Genomic DNA, 16604 nt, shown 5'->3' with positions numbered 1-16604 from the left:
TATGCCCATAGCTCCCCTGTTCAGAGGACAGTGTCTGCTGATATGTCCTGGCTCATTGCACGTGTAGCAGATGAACTGCCCATCTTCGTTTTTCAAAGGGGGGCTTCTTGCCTTCTCGCCTTTCCCTTGTGTCATGCCAGTGCCACTGTGGCCCATCATCTGGAACAGTTCATCTTGACGGATGGCTAACTTTTGTATTGCTTCATACAACATCTCCATTGTCAACTGCGAAGCAGGTTCGTCGGTAGCCCTGGTAGCATTAATGGCACCTTTGGCACGGGAACTGCTTTGCGCACTATCAGACCCCTGAACCTCTTCCTCCTCAGACCATGAGATGGCGTCTTGCATTAGCTCAGCAAAAGTACGACTCTCATTTTCCTTCAGTCTCCTCTTGATCTCTCTTCTTAAGATATCATCTCTAAGCCCAAGAGCAAGCTGTTCTTTCAGCATTCCGTCTGAATCAGGGACACGCTTGGCATCTCTACGACGAATTCGCATTAGCTTTCCTTGAAGGTCATAGGCGTAAGAACGTATGGTCTCTCCTGCCAACTGCTTGCGGTCATAGAATTCTTTGAGCCGGGTGCCTAAAGGGACTTTGTCACCATAAGTCTTACGCAGTGCTTCAAATATGGTCTCTGCATCCTTAGCTTTGTCTACCATATACTTGACTGTGAGTTTGGCTTCGTTTTGAAGATGCTGCTTGATGAACTCGGCTTGGTCCTCTATAGGGACCTTCATGATTTGAAGGGCAGATTTAATTGATGTGATCCATTCTTCAATATCTACATCACCTTGTTTACCACTGAAATCTGAAATCTTGCGGTCTCTGGGGATATACACAATAGATGCAGGGGGCTTTTCTTTCTGCTGATCTATGACTGCTTTAGCTAATGCCAGAGCTTCTCTATGCTCGCTTCTAGCTTGTATCAGGGCCTCGGCTTGGTCATTGAACCTCTCCATCATCCCCTCAAATTGCTTCTTAAGTTCCTCTAATTCTGCCATGGCTTTCACTTAAAAATGGTTGCTTATTCTATCCTGTTCGTGACGCCAATTGTGACGGTCGGGATTATTACCGCCGCCTTGTAGGGGTTACAAAGTACTTAGTCTGGGGAGGACTGAGTGGGACAGGATCTAGGTCCCCCACACCCAATACCTATGGCCTCAATGTTCAGGTGAGTGAGCAAGTTGTTTCCTGTTTAGTAGGTGGCCGTGAAAAGTGTGTGCAGTGTGTGCGAGGTAAGTGCCGAACTGACCTGACACTACCCCCTACTTTACCTAGGTCTATCTAAACAGGTGAGGCGCCCCTACCCCCAGGTAAGTAAATGAAATGGGAAATTACACAGAGCTTATGGAAACATATTCAAACACAAAACGGTTAACTTTGGGTCAAGAAATTCAATATGGTATGGTTTCATTAATACACTGGTCACTAGCAAGAAATCACATGAAAGGCAAATCAATGCATACAATACATCTGTTCTAATTCACCATCCAACCCTGAATGCTTGAAATGTACACTTAATAAACCATACCCTTTAAATGCAACATCATCAACTTAACTGAATGCAGATAAACTCAAAACAGGCATTTCACTCTTACTTTCACATTGACATGTAACACATCTCAGTCTGAATGAGCAGTCCTTTTCCTCCAGTGTGGGCTTGTGTATGCGTGTGGGTGCGTGTGTGTGTGTGTGTGTGTGTGCGTGTGTGTGTGTGTGTGCGCGTGCGAGCGTTAGTCCGTTCAGTTCAGTCCTGTTCGTCTGCGCACGGTATGCGTGGTTGGCCAGTGCTAATGGCAAGGTGTAGTGCAGAGATTACCCATCCAGCAGAGATCGCACGTCAAGAGTGTCTGATGGCTGGCAGGGTAAACTCCGAGAAACCTTGCTGAACCCACGCCTCACTGGCGCACGCTTCTCCTCTGTCCAGGACAATGAACACCAACCACGTGTAGCTCCTTTTTCTCGCAGTTCACACACGGGGTGGGGGAGGGGTGAGCTGGCGCACGCTTCACCTCTCGATACCGACGACGTTCAGGCCGGCTCCTCCCAAACAAAACACTCGCTGATCAACGTATCCCGTACTTTGTATGACCACTCGTCAATATCTTCTTATCAAAACGATGTACTTGCAAAGAGCCCACACCGCTACCGCTCCGACCACGTTGCTCGTTCCAACTCACTGCTCCTCTCTCAAGCACACCTGCGCGTTCCCACCTGCGCGTTCATGTGACCTCCTCTTAAAGGCGCAGCATATATTTGTACCTGCTACATGTAGTTAGTTAACGTTACAACATCCACGTCTTAGCTGGCTAGCCATGTCCTCTGTGTTACCATAGCTACGGTACGTTAGCTCGCTGCTCTCGGGTGCGTTCGTAAACACGCTCTGGAAATCTGACCAGCACTCATGGGAATGCCTCTCGTCCAATCTAATTACTCGGTCCCTTTATGGACGTTGAACCCAGTGTGCGCTCCGGCGCTATCAGAACGACTTTACGAACGCAACCCTTGTCGGTTTTCTATGAATGAATGAATGAATGAATGAATGAATGGCATTCCCATTATTCATTAGTTAGGTTACCACAGAATGAATGAATGGTCTTTATTGTCATTAATATAGTACAGGTACCAAACAACGAAATTTGGGAGGGGGGGCTCCCCTGGTGCTAGGAAAAAAAAGAAAAGAAAAAAAAGCGGCTGAATTAAGACAAGTGCTATAATATAATATAATATAATATAGGGTAGTCGTTCGTCTGGAAGCGGGAGAGGGCAGAGAAGGGTGGCTTCTCTGTAAGTTGCATTTGTAACGTTTGATCATGACAACTAACCAGGCACATGCTTAAATACTCTACTCAAGTTGTAAAAGAAAATCAGGGGAGGTGGTGGATTTGATCATAAGAGGACAATTATAGCATCCCCACAGCGTCAGTGACTTCAGTGTCAGTAACTTGGTAAAAATGTCATTGCATGTGTGCGTGCCGTGCCCCCTCGCACCTTGAAATAGCAGTAATACCACGTTCATTGATAAAATGACATAAAGTATGGAAAGGGGGGGGGCGATTTTGACTGTTTTTATCGAGTGCTGCTTATACTGTAATAATATAATGGTCTTATTCTTATGGCTCACTCCCAGACACCGGGTAAATCCAGTATAATTGAGCGCGTGGCCGGGCAGCGTCCTAACGATTCCCACCGTAGTTGGGGTAGACCACGCCCACACCACGCCCACACCACGCCCACGCCACGCCAACTTCTGGAATATGTAGGGGTGTTCTCTGTATCTTGTTCTTCACGTAACACGGGGTGCACGATTAGATATAGGTTACCCATCTCTGTATGCAACTCGGCGGCGCTGAGTGTGCCGCGGGCCAACGGTCAATGTTCGCCGCGGCCGGGTGCGGCTCTCATTGCCCTGTGGGCCCTGGAACGCGCGCCTATTCTTAGTGTCAGTGATTGTGTTTGTGTTTGAGAAAAAAACGAAAAAAAAACACCCCTACATATTCCAGAAGTTGGCGTGGTCTACCCCAACTACTGTGGGAATAGTTAGGACGCGGCCGGCGTCGGTCCGTTGTGGAACGCACTAGGCATGTTGAAGGGGAGACAGCTCCGGAGGGATATAAAGAAAGACTGAAATACAATCATAAACATCAGTTCCCTTTAAATCTTGAATTAAACTCATTTTCTCGGCTGATAACAACATCGTTAATTTTATTACGAGCCACTTGCATGAATTACACTAGGCAGTGCGGCTCACATGCCTGTAATAACTCTGCATAACCAGTAGGTAATGTGCGTAAGCAAGTTGAATACTCGACGTCGAGCTACGATCGTTTCCACGGTCAAATTGACTCACGTTGAAATTGTATAAATCACTACGTTGACGTGGTTTTCTACGTACGACACGGGTAAGATCAACATTTGATCTAAGCACGTTCTATAAATGAGGCCCCAGAAATGATTACAACACTTGTGTGTTGTTGTGAACCACCTATATAGCCTGTAGAACATTCTAGAAACCCTACCAATAAACATAATCATGTTTGATATTACTAGTCCTGACCGTGGACGGCGTGGAGGATCTGCCAGTGACTCAGGCGTGTGTCCTGACCCACCCTGTGGGAAACCCAGACCTCGGTCAACCAGACGAAGACTCACCCACTGTCCTCATCTGTGAGGTAAGATCTCCCACTAGGAGAGAATGATGACAGTCTCTAGTCTAGGTGTATGTATGTTAGTAGTACAAAGCATTACGTTTATTTTGTATTGAGTATAAAACAGTATTAATGCATTTTAACATTGAGACATATATTTTGTATTGGCTATAAAATAGTATTAATGCATTTAAACATTGAGACAAGAAGCTGTCTTCTGTACCCGCTCTCCCAATATCTCAAACTGTGACCCCCCTCCCCAAGAAAAAGTTTCAGGCGCAGCATTTTTCCCCACTTTAAGCCCTGATGCTGGTGCTGCTGAGTAGCCAGTCAGTTTCCCTATCCCCAACCCCCCCTTGTTCCCAGTTATCCTGTGTGTCAGACACCTGACCCTCCCAGCCTGCTTATCTGGGGTTCCCCATCTCTTGCAAGTCTTTCTCCTGCTCCTATTCCTAGCCAATGTGTTCCTCCCTTAGGTGTATCACAACCAATATGGCAAGGGCATTCAACTGCAATCCGTAAGGGCCACAGTCTCTGCTGGTTTTCTTTTTTCAATTGATGTAATGAATCACTGAGAGTGTACACGTCTGGGTTTCCAGATCTAATTCGAAGTATGAAAACCAGGAGACACTGCAGCTCCTGGGGGGTGAAGTTCAAAACACCAGAGGTGTGCTGTGTGAGAACTGATATGGTACCACCAAACTATATCCACTAGAGGGCAGCGCAATACATTAGGAACAGGCATCCTATATTACAAATGTGGGATTAGAGTGTCATTTGATGTACTTATACTACTGCTATGATGGACCTCTCTGCCACGTGTTTGTATAGGGCCCTATTTAAACTCAATACAGACCCTTCCTCAAAGACTTGCGCGATGCCAGGGATATTCAGCAGTTACCTTGTCTTGCAAGTGTATACAGAACACACTCTTTTTGAGCCAGAGTTGTCCTGTCCTATAGGTTGCCACGGTGTCCGAGAAGTCCCGCATCATGGAGCTGGAGAGGGACCTCTCTCTGCGGACAAGGGAAGTGGCCGACTTGCGGCTGCGTCTGGAGTCCCAACAGGTCTCTGAGGGTGCTGACTCCACTGCCTCACCTCTTCTTGAGGAGGTGATCACACTAAGAGCTCAGCTGGCCTCTCAGGAAGCCAATCAACAGGGTGAGCTGACTGAGCTAAAGGAGAGGATGGGGGCTGAAGAGAAAGCCCACCGTGAAGCACTGGCCCAGCTTCAGGCTTCATCCGGGAGGCTCTCCGGTGACAACGAGCAGTTGCGAATGCGCCTGAGCCAAGGTGAGAAGGAAAATGCAGACATCATAGAGTTGTGGCGCTCTAAGCTGGAATCTGCCATTGCCTCTCACCAACAAGCAATGGAGGGGTTGAAGGTGTCCTTCAGCAAAGGGGAAGGTGCCCAGGCGACAGAGCTAGTAGAGACCAAGAGTGCCTTGGAGAGGCTGAAGGTGGACCACAAGTTAGCGCTGGAGGAGGCAGGGGCCAGGCACAGGGCAGGGGCTGCAGTCTTGGCACAGGAGACAGAGGAGCTAAAATCACAGCTGCTGATTGTGTCAGAAGAGAAGGAGCATCTGGATGAGTCTCTGCGGACCAGTGTGGAGAGTGCTGAGGAGCAGCACCTGGTGGAGATGGAGGATGTGCTGGGCAAACTGCATGCTGCTGAGATGAAGGTAAAGGAGCTGGAAGACAACGAAGCAAAGTTAGTCCAGCAGGTCCAGGACAGAGCCAGAGAGGCCCAAGAGCAGGTGGCAGCTATGGCAGCTATGGAGGCCCTGAATTCCCAGGAAATTCAGGGCCTCAGGCTCTGGAGCTTATTTGAGCTCCAGAGCCTGAGGACCCAGCTGGAGGAGGCCCAGAGCCAGGCCCGCTCACAGGGCGTCAAGGTGGGCCTACATCCATCTTCCCATTGTCAATCACCATTTCAATCTCCAAATGTATATCCAATCCCATATGTTATAACTAACACATTTGCCAATTGATCATGGAATACATCTGTATGATACTATCTGTTATAGCTTATCCCTTTCATCAAATTCCTTACTTGAATTTATTTTTATTCATTATTACCCTTTCCTCCATATTTATTTTGTTTACTTATTGTCATTTTGTTTTCTTCAAAATGTCCTCCATGTCCATGCATGGTGTCACCATCTGGCCTGTGCTATAGTTCAACGAGTTAAGCTCTGAGTTGGAAGGACAGCAGCAGAAGCTTCTCTCTGTGCAGCACAGCCTGACCTCTGTTCAGCAGGAAAAGAGCTCCTTGGAGCAGGAGCTGGTGAGTTATGGGGCCTACAGAAGGGTGGTGAGGAGCCAGGGGTTGGGCATGGGTGGCATGACTGTTGGGATAGGACTTAAGGTAAGCTCAGGTAAGGAAGAGCATAGCATCATCAGCATGCTAGTGAATGCTACAAAGAATGCAATGTTGTGCTACAAAGATTCATCACATGGTGGTGACACATTCTTCAAGAGGCTAGATAGGTTTTGACTTATTATATCATCATGGATAAACCATAATTTCAGTCTTTAGTATAAGCATAACTTGGATGTCTCATTATGAATTGTGAGTAATTTTGAGGTGTGTCTTGGAACAACACATTCCAGCATGCACACACATACTAATAACTTTTTTTATTTCCTCAGAAACAAAAACTGGAAGAAAGCACAGATGAGAAGATTAAATCAACACAAACTATGCAAGGTAAATGTATTTACTTGGGTTGATCTTTCATACCCTTTTTGTTTGACAGATCTTACTTGTAGATACATGAAGTAATCTGAATTCAACTCCTTCTTTCAGAGTTGCTTGAGAAGCTTGGCAAAAAGGAGGAGCAATGCACATCTCTCTCCGATGAATCAGAGGCTCTAAGGAGCCAACTTGCAGGTCAGAGCTTTGGCCAGAATTGTGGTGTTTAACGTACAGCACACACACAGTACAAGTCACCATTTATGTGACATAGTTTTTTTGTTCTAGTTGAGTAAAGTGTGAGTAAATTCCAATGAATTGTCTTCCTTATGGGTTATTTTTCATTCCATAAAACACCGGTGTAAGTGTGAATATGCCTGGTTAAAAAGGGGACACGTGATGATAAAAAAAATCACAAAATATCACCATTATTGCTCTCCTTGGTGATAAAGTTGTGTTTATGTCCATTGTGTGGGAAAGTTGTCTTTACTGACATGTCCATTGTGTGGGAAATATGCGTATGTTGTAACAAAACGGCGTGTGTTCTTGTTCAGGGACTGACTAGTAGATTTAATTGTGTTTCTCACATTCAGGCCTGGAGAGGAAGCTAAAGGCTGGGGATGAGAAACTTGATCAGATCACAAAGGACAAGGCCCAACTCAAAAGTGACATCTCAGACATGATGAAGTCAACAGGTGATCGCTCAGAACAGCTCACCAAAATGAATGAAGACCTCACTCAAAAAGAAAGGTACATGCCTTTAACAGCCCAAAAATGTTCTGATGAAGTCTCTCGTACATTGCATTTTCAGCAGAGGTGTGTCCTCAAACATGCCAATCCAAATGTTATTTGCTCTGTTGTAGAACAATGAAACGTTAATTTTTATCTTACAAATGTTGATACCTGACTTGCCTTTAGTGTTATTTAAGAAATTACAGTTGTATAATCTTGGGTGATGTTGAAGTGTCTTTACATTGCTTGCTGAACAGAATACAAAATATTCACAAATTACTCATCTTGTACTTGTACTGTAGTTTTAATGCTCATCTCAAATAGTAAGATGTTGCTCATAAAGCATGTGATAGTTGCTATATTAAAGTAGGTCTCACCATATTTCTATCTTGGTTTATCAGGTATTACTGAGGTTAATTTTGTCTCCATATGTGACATGGTCTGGTGAAAAAGTCCCCAAGTAGGGCAAGGTAATTTTTCAGTTCAGAGATTATGAAAGTGCAGATTGTAAGCTTTCAAAGGATGTGTCATACATTGAAAAATAGTTGAAGAAGATTTGCTTATTTGAATGTTGGTATCATCTCGTTGAGCTACCTAGCAGCTAAAAAGAAAACATCGCTATACTGACATGTAACTGCATGTTTAGCACATCAGAACACGCTGATAGAACATCAACATAACTACACATAATTAGATGATCACACAGTCCTTGCTTTTGAACATGAACATTTTAAAACATGTTTGTTTAAAAGCCATGTATCTCTAACCCAGTAGCCTAGGAACAGGACGGCTGGCGATACAGTGAATCCAATTCACAAATTATAAGTATTTAGTGATTCTAAAACTGTTATTTGTTATATTGAGTGGGTTTTTCAACACTTCAGACCTCCTATCTGCAAAATTCACTTTTTCACAGACAGACTTATCATGTGCAGCCTGAAGGCCGATTTAAACTTCTGCGTAAAATCGACGCCGTAGCCTTGCGTCGGCCCGCGTGGGCCCGCCTTGCCTACGGAGAGGCTTGACGCGCACATCTCCAAAAATTTAAGAACGCGTCAGTTTCTACGCAACCATAAGCTCTGTGATTGGTCCGCTTGGTAGCACATGATTCCGACTCTCTCGTCGGCCAAAATGCGGAAGCCATGACAGAAATGTCATTTACTTTTTCTGTAATTACTCATTAATAAAGATTAGAAAAATTATGATAACCATCGTATTATCTTAGTTTAGTGTCATTTCAATGGATCATAGAACTTTTATTTACAACAAGCATAACAACAAAAAGATCGCTATTATGCCGCTTTGAGCTTTGAGCTCCGTTGAGTTCCTAACCGGAAGAGGCACAGCACAGGGGCATAGAAAACACACTGCCACCTAGCGATGTGATGGTGTAATTGCAGCGCGGCCTACGCAGAAGTGTAAAGTGCGAGACCCCTTACGTAGATTACGTAAGCTACGCACGTAAATTCGACGCAGAACTTTAAATCGGCCTTTACTTTAATTTAAAGTGAAAACCGCAAATCAGAACATTTTGCAGATAGGAGGTTTTGCGTTTCGGCCATCGATATGATCAATATTCAGTCTATCATTATTTAAAACTGTCCCATAGAATGAGCCTCTAGTTTGTAGTAGTAGTTTAGTTATCCCCCTCTCCCCCTCCTTTTCCTAGGCAGTTAGAGGAGTTACAGACCCAACTGGCAGAGGAGAAGGAACGGATGGCACGTTCTGAAGAGCAACAACAGCAGGAACTGGGCTGGAAGGACCAGGAGCTGAAGGAGATCACAGACAAACATCAGGGTCAGCTAAACAGCCTGCAGAAGAAAATTGTTGACCTGGTGAGTGATGATCTGGATAAAACATTGAAAGTCAGGGACAATAAGAGGTTGGTGAAGACTACCGAAATGGCTTTGAATGTTATTAGAAATGCCTTTTCTTGAGTGCTGCCACATATGAACCTATAACACATAAATTATAGGGACTTGACCAGACCTTTTCCTGATCATTCTCTCCCTCCCTGTCCCTTTCCTAACAATTGGTGATGTAATTAGTTAAAATGTCTCTCTTCTTATGCATTGTATAGGAAAAGCATGTGCAGCAGTGTGAGACCCAGGCCAAGGAGCTTGAGGCCTCTCAGGAGAAGGGCCTGTCTGAGGCCTCAGAGCGCCATGCACAGGAGCTTCAGGGTCAGGCTAACAAGGCGAAGCAGGAACTGAGCATCTCCAGGGAGAAAACCCAGGAGCTGGAGAGGCTGGTATCTGACTTGCAATCTTATAAGGAGAAGGCCCAGGTAAGCACCAACTTATCATAGCATCATATTGTTTGTCTCCAGTGTATTAGAATCACAGATTCTGTGGAGGTGCTGCCTTTTAGTACCAAATATCCACCAATGCAGTGTTTCCTCTATATGCATTTATTCGTGGCGGGCCGCCACGAATGAATTTCCTCCGCCACTAATTGATTCAGACAGTCCACTTTGATTCAGGCTGCGCAGAAAGGCAGCGAGTTATTATGACCGGAGAACAGAAAAAAAGCAGATTGAAGCTAGATTTAGGCCGCTTCCAGACCTACATTTCGTTACGATTTAGGGCGTAGTTAGTTACAATATGTTACAATGTTGCAATTAACCTCGTCGTTTGTGTTCGCACTGCAATCGAGACTGAATCGCTCTCAACAGGCGCGCGGCGCGAGTCGACGCGCTTTCAAAACAGTTGTGATTGGTCCGAATTTAGCGGGACATTTGGATTTCTCTTTTAGCCCGTCGCCGGTGCCTTTAATCCCGTATCCTAATCGAAAATGCAACATCATCAGCGACGACTGTGGGTTATTGCATTTACTGCTGTTCTCTGGTTCATGTTCTTATACCAGTGCTCAGTATAGAGTATTTTAAATGAACATTCGTAATGTATGTCTCTGATGTTCATGGTCAACTAAATCAGCCTATTTTGTGAAACAAATAATGTTCCCGCTAATGGGTTAACCGAGCATTTTTGCACCTAACGTGCAAGCACCTAGCTTCGAACTATTCATAGCAATATGCGCGGGGCAAAAATAATCTATTGCCTCTAAAATCACCACGAACAGAACGGCGGAGGTACGGGTAAGCAGGGCTCATGTTGGTGTCCTCAAAGGTAAGAGTTGGTTTTCTTTAACTCAACTGATAGCATTACCTTGCTGTTGTTGTTTACCGAATGCTCCATCTGACTGTCACACTGTAATAGACTTGTGTAAACAGTTAATGAGTAACTTTAGCCGGTTTTGTGCGTGTACTCTCATGTAGGCCTACTTCGTATTGATCTTTCTCTGTGTGTGTGTGTGTGTGTGTGTGTGTGTGTGTAATGCGCCTTCCGCATGTTCTGCTGCAGCTGTAGGATATATTGGTATTTGGTATATTGGTATCACCTTCTATATAAAATCAGCTGCTCGGCTTTAATGACTTAACCGCTATTTAAGAAATTATAATTGTTGCCACCCTCTAGTTTTTGGTGAAATTACGTCTTTGTTTTGAGCGCCAGTGCGCACCGCGCGCGAAAAATGAGCGCTCCGCCACTAATATGAAAAATCCTCGAGGAAACACTGCAATGGCCATGTTTTGAGCTGTTAAGTAATGTTTGATTGTTGTAATGCAAACTGTGATTCCCACATGTAGTGGCTATAGACATACAGGATGTTCACATTTTGTTGCCTCAGAGCCTGGAATCTGATTTTATTGTCTTTGTTTCACTGATCTAGACAGCAATACAGAAATACAAATTCTAAATATTTGTAGTAGTAATTTATAAAATAAAATAAAATAAAAAAAATACCTGTTTGTAAAAGACCCCCCTCGCTGTGGCTCAAATGCAAATCAATAATTGTGTTTGCAACAATGAATTCAAGTGATGCTAGAAATGTGTTTCTTTGGCTTTACTACAAAGCATTACGTTTATTGCAAACCCAGCACACTGGTGCACCTTGTCCCATGTGAAGAATAGTGGTAGCTGCAGCATGTTATGGGTGTGCTTGTCACTTGATCAGGGGTCAAGAGAAAGTTGAGAAATTTGCTGAGTTGGTAGTGACATCCTAATCTACACAGTGTGTAATTGTTTTCTATTAAAATCGGGGACCCTACAAGGACAATGATATTCATTCCGATATCACATGAACTATTATCCTTGCACTCAGATGGACTCAATTCATCTGAATAAATTGTTGAATAAATGTTTGCATTTTAGCTAATTTTAGGAGCGCCACAGCAAGGGGGGTGTAGACCTTTGCAAACAGGTCTTTACTTCACTTTGTAAGTGTCCAGTAGGCTGTGTAGATCAGTGTGAAAGAAATCCTAATTTAATGTATTTCGATTCCAGCCTCTGGGGCAACAAAAGATGAAAATGTTGAAAGAGGGTGTAGCCTTTCTATAGGCACTGTATATACACTTTATACTACAAATGTCATTGCACATATTTGATAAAGGTTGCTCACCCTGCTTCCTTCTACTACATATTTTGGATGTGTGTAAGAAAATTTGCCTTTGGTCAGGATGGGTGTGAGAAAATGTTTATGAATGTTGGAACCCAGCTCGTCCCTTCAAATGCCCTAGCAGTAATCATAAATGTTCATGTTTATGTTACAATTAACAACCAGCAAATTATGGTCCAAATATTCATCTTCATTTCAGCATTTTCTGTGTGGCTATGTTTTTTTTTTTATGGGCTACTTTGAAAGCAGGGGTACTATAAACTGATGCTTGGTGGTGGTTTTAGTTTACCACCTTGCTCTTATAGATGGAGTTTGATAAACGTATGTGTGACTTGTGAGTTTGTTTTGTAATTGTACCTCAACTTCTTAAGAATCTTGATTGATTGAATGGAAGTGCTCTGATCATTGAGCATAGTGTTTTGGATGCAGTATGCATTATGCCATATGAAAAGGCTAATTGATATTTCAACCCATGAACTGCTCTCCTGGTTTAGTCAGTGTTTATCCTGTTTTACATGCAAAATGTAAGTAATGGAAAAGTACACACTTTGGTCCTTGAGAAATCACTAACATAGACCTAAAAAGAGTTGCCATCACAATTATAATTCACACACAAACCCATACTCTCAATTGAAAATGTTTGATTGCTGTACCCCTGTTTTCAATGTATTTGTTGTAAGTTCAGGGTGGTGTCTGCTGTGGTATCTTTTTCCCCATAATGTTTATGCTTGCACCAGCTTAACCCTTCCAGTTGCATTTTATTACTTTTGTTCATTTGCTTTACTTCATTTTTGGTTGTGTTCACTTCACCTTTCCCCTTTTTCTTTCAACTTTTTTCCCTCAGTCTCTTTCTGCTGAACTTGACTCCTCCAAGCAGGACGTTGAGCGTTTGTCTGCAGACCTGCAGAAGCAAATCACAGTTCTGGATTGTATATCTAAGGAAAGTGCTACGTTCAAGGCTCAGAAGGAGAATCTTGAGAAGCAGCTCTCAGATGTACAGGCCAATCTCTCTGCCTCTGAGGCTTGTCACAAGGAGCTCTCATTCAAGACAGAAGAACTCTTGACATTTAGGGACAAGCTCACAGAAGATCAAGATAATCTTTTGACCACAAACCAGCAGTTAGATAGAGAGAAGGCTTCACTGTCCAAAGAGGTGGAGAATCTGAGAGCTGTTGTTCAGGAGGCACAGGTCAAAAACACAAGCCTGAAGAATGCTGAAGCTGAGCACCAAGCCCAAATTGAAGAGCTTCAAAAGGTCAATACAGAGAAGAATGAGGTCCTCCTGAAGTACCAGCAAGAGATTCAGCAGCAGGAGACTAAGAGGGAGAAGCTTGAAAAAGACAAAACTGATCTTGCAGAGGAGCACAGCAAACTAAAAGTTGAAGCTGAATCTGTAGGTTTGGAGCTTGTTCAACAGAGGAATAACCTAACAAAAGAGAGGGAGCTCCTGCTGTCCCAGCAGGCAGAGCTTCACAAGAGCCTACAGCTCCTGCAGAAGGGCAAAGATGATCTACTTCTGCAGGTTAAGGAGCTCAAAGGCCAGGCAGAATCATCTGCAGAGGCAAAGAAGCTTCTTGAATCTCAGCTGCAGGCTAAAGCCAATGAGCAAAATACACTGACCTCTGCTAAGGATGCCCTCTCTAAAGAAGTACAGGACTTACAGACACAACTGTCAACTGTGACACATGAAAGGACTACTCTCCTGGAGTCTGAATCCAATCTGAAGGCAGAGGTTGCCTCTGTTTGCATTGAAAGAGATACAGTGGCCTCTGAACAACATCGCTTGCTTAAAGAGGTAGAACAATTTAAGGCCACTCACACTGGATTGATAGCTGAGAAACAGGGTCTGCTTGACGAGAAAGTCCAACTGCAAGCCAAAGTACAGGACATTACTCAACAATCTCTCACTGGAGACAAGGCCATGGATGAGATGTCTTCCAGCCTTAACAATGCTGCACAGGAAATAAAAGCCTTGAATGCAGAGGTTAAGGCCTTGAAGTCTGAACTGAAGCAGAGAGACCAGGCAAAGGGGGACTTGGCTGGAGAAAAAGAGTGTCTGTCTACCAAGCTGGAAGAGCTTGGCAAAGAGGCCTCCTCCCTGGCTAAGGAGAAAATGGACCTCCTAGCTGTACAGTCAAGGCTGGAGCAGGACATTTCCTCTCTCCGCAGCAGCCAAGAGAGCGGTGATGGGGAATGCTCAAGGCTCCTTAGTGAGGTAGAGAAGCTGCGAGCTATCCAGAAAAGGCTTGAAGCAGATGCCCAGGCCCTACATGCTGAAAGGGCACTGATAGAGGGACATTTCAATGCTGCCACGGAGGAGGCATCAGTGTCTGCTAAGGCAAGAGAAGAATTGGACACCAAGGTGGCATCCCTGAGTGTTCATAAGGAAGCCTTGCAGAACGAGAGAGACAAAGCCACTCAGCAAGTCACCCAGCTTGAGGACCAACTCAAAAATGCTCTTTCCAAGCAGCTTGAGGTATTCCACACTAACATGTCCTGAAACTAATAATCATATTTGAATGGCTGAGGTTGTGCTGCACCCTTAATGCTTGCATGCTGATTTGGTCTCCTTTCCTGTTGTGCTTACATTTTTATTTTACATCTTCACATACTAACTTCTTTATCTTGCTTTTAGTCCCTTACAAATAAGTGCTATTAAAAACCTGGAATCCTGTGGACTAAGAAAGTGATTTGAGAAGTTGGGGTCTTCTGTTCTGGACTAAACACCATGTTCAATAGTTAATTTCCTAATGCGTTCTAGTCCAGGAGTAGGCTTAACCTACTAACGGATTTGCACTGTCGGACATTAGTTGTGTTTCTACATGCACACATGATTCAAAGACGCAGCCATCAGAAACAGAAAGGCGAAAATCAGTGAGCCCACTCCCCTAGAACATCCCCTGGCCACAACATGTTTGTATACATACTGAGTATTGGGTAGGACACATTTTAAAAACCGCTTTTGTGGGACCAAAATAAATAAACATTGTTATACAGTACAGCTGTAAATCACTGATGGATATTTCCATTGACACAACAGATTGAAAGTAAGGTAATTATTGAAAGTATCCGTTCTCAGACCACAGGATGTAATAAATATATTTTCTCAACTCACTTTTCACTTTTAAGTTAACCTTTGATGAGGTCCCTCTCATTAATGCTGTAGACAAAGCCATTTGCCTGTTGCGTAGCTGTAGATCTTGGCATTGCTATGATTCCTGAAAATTACGACTAAATCACACAAGATCATTGTAAACCCACTAAAGCCTCAAAATCTAATTTGGAATGGGATGACTGACATGCAAAGCATGCAATTTAATTCTGCATGGTATTACAAATGTTGAATAATTGTCTCACTAACTAGTTAAAGGTAATTTGGGCTGTACAAAACAACGCTTAACCAGAGGATTTGCAAATCTCATGATATCTGAGTTTGCCACTCACCTCAACCAACCCACACACTAGTGAGTTCTTCTGGCATTATATTTGTCTGGTTGACAATGTCCATCTTTCCATACAAAGGCAGCCGAGACCTCAGGGAAGACTTCAGAGGCCCTGGAACAGCTGACACAAGAGAAATGCCGTCTGCAGCAGGAGAAGAGCGAGGCCCAGTCTCTGCTGGAGGAGTTCCGCAGTGCCAAACAGGAGATGCAAAGTCAGGTGAGACAGGAATTCCAATGCTGGAATACCCTAAGGGGAGCATTGTGGGTTGTAAAAGTAGGAGGAGTGTAGAGTGGCAAGTCACTTAGCTTGGGGTTTCCTGATAGATCAATACAATCAAGGGAGATTAGGGGTGTAACGGATCGCCCCCCACGGTTCGGCACGCATGTGTACCGCGGATCAATTGCAAAATGTAACCAAGTAATAATATTACTTAATATTATTTAATATCCCTTGTAAATCACAATGTAGAGTTGCCATGAAAAGATAGACGCGACAGTTGCGTGCTTTGTTTTACTCTAAAGCGCAATGATAGGTTGATAATGGGAAAAAAAACTCCAGAACAACAAGGCTGCGTTCGTAAATTTGCTCTGGAATCTGATCAGCATTCATGGGACGCCTCTTGTCCAATCAAATTACTTGGTCCATTTATGACGTCGGACCCAGTGTGCTCTCCGGCGCTCTCAGAGCAAATTTACGAACGCAGCCCAAGTGTATCATGGCGAGTGCTGCTAATGTTGGCGACAGAGAAGAACTCGAAATGCCTCCCTCGTCATTTAAATCCCATGTATGGGAGCACTTCGGCTTCTCTGTCAATTATAACAATGACGGACAGTGTCATTGGAAGTGTGGTCGATAAAAAAGTTACGGTGTTTAAGCGTTGTGCAACGAGAAAGTCGTACGAGCATGGCCACACATTTGCCGCGACATCACCCTGGTGTGTTGACGGGAGGCACGAAAAAGGCAGCTTGACAACTTCTGATAATGTAGCCAATTTTTTCATACCATGTTTAAAGTAAGGTTTCACTTTATTATTTAGTTAAAAGTGGCATAAAACATGTTTATTTGTCTGCTTTAAAGAGCCCAGTGATTCACTGCTGCAACCAGGTGCCTCCTCCCTCTCTCCTACTGG

The sequence above is a fragment of the Nansenia antarctica genome (genome assembly GCF_963989245.1).
Source record: "Nansenia antarctica genome assembly, chromosome: 15".
NCBI classification, from domain to species: Eukaryota; Metazoa; Chordata; class Actinopteri; order Argentiniformes; family Microstomatidae; genus Nansenia; species Nansenia antarctica.
The sequence above is the reverse complement of the archived record's forward strand: the minus strand, read 5'-3'. Positions refer to the sequence as shown.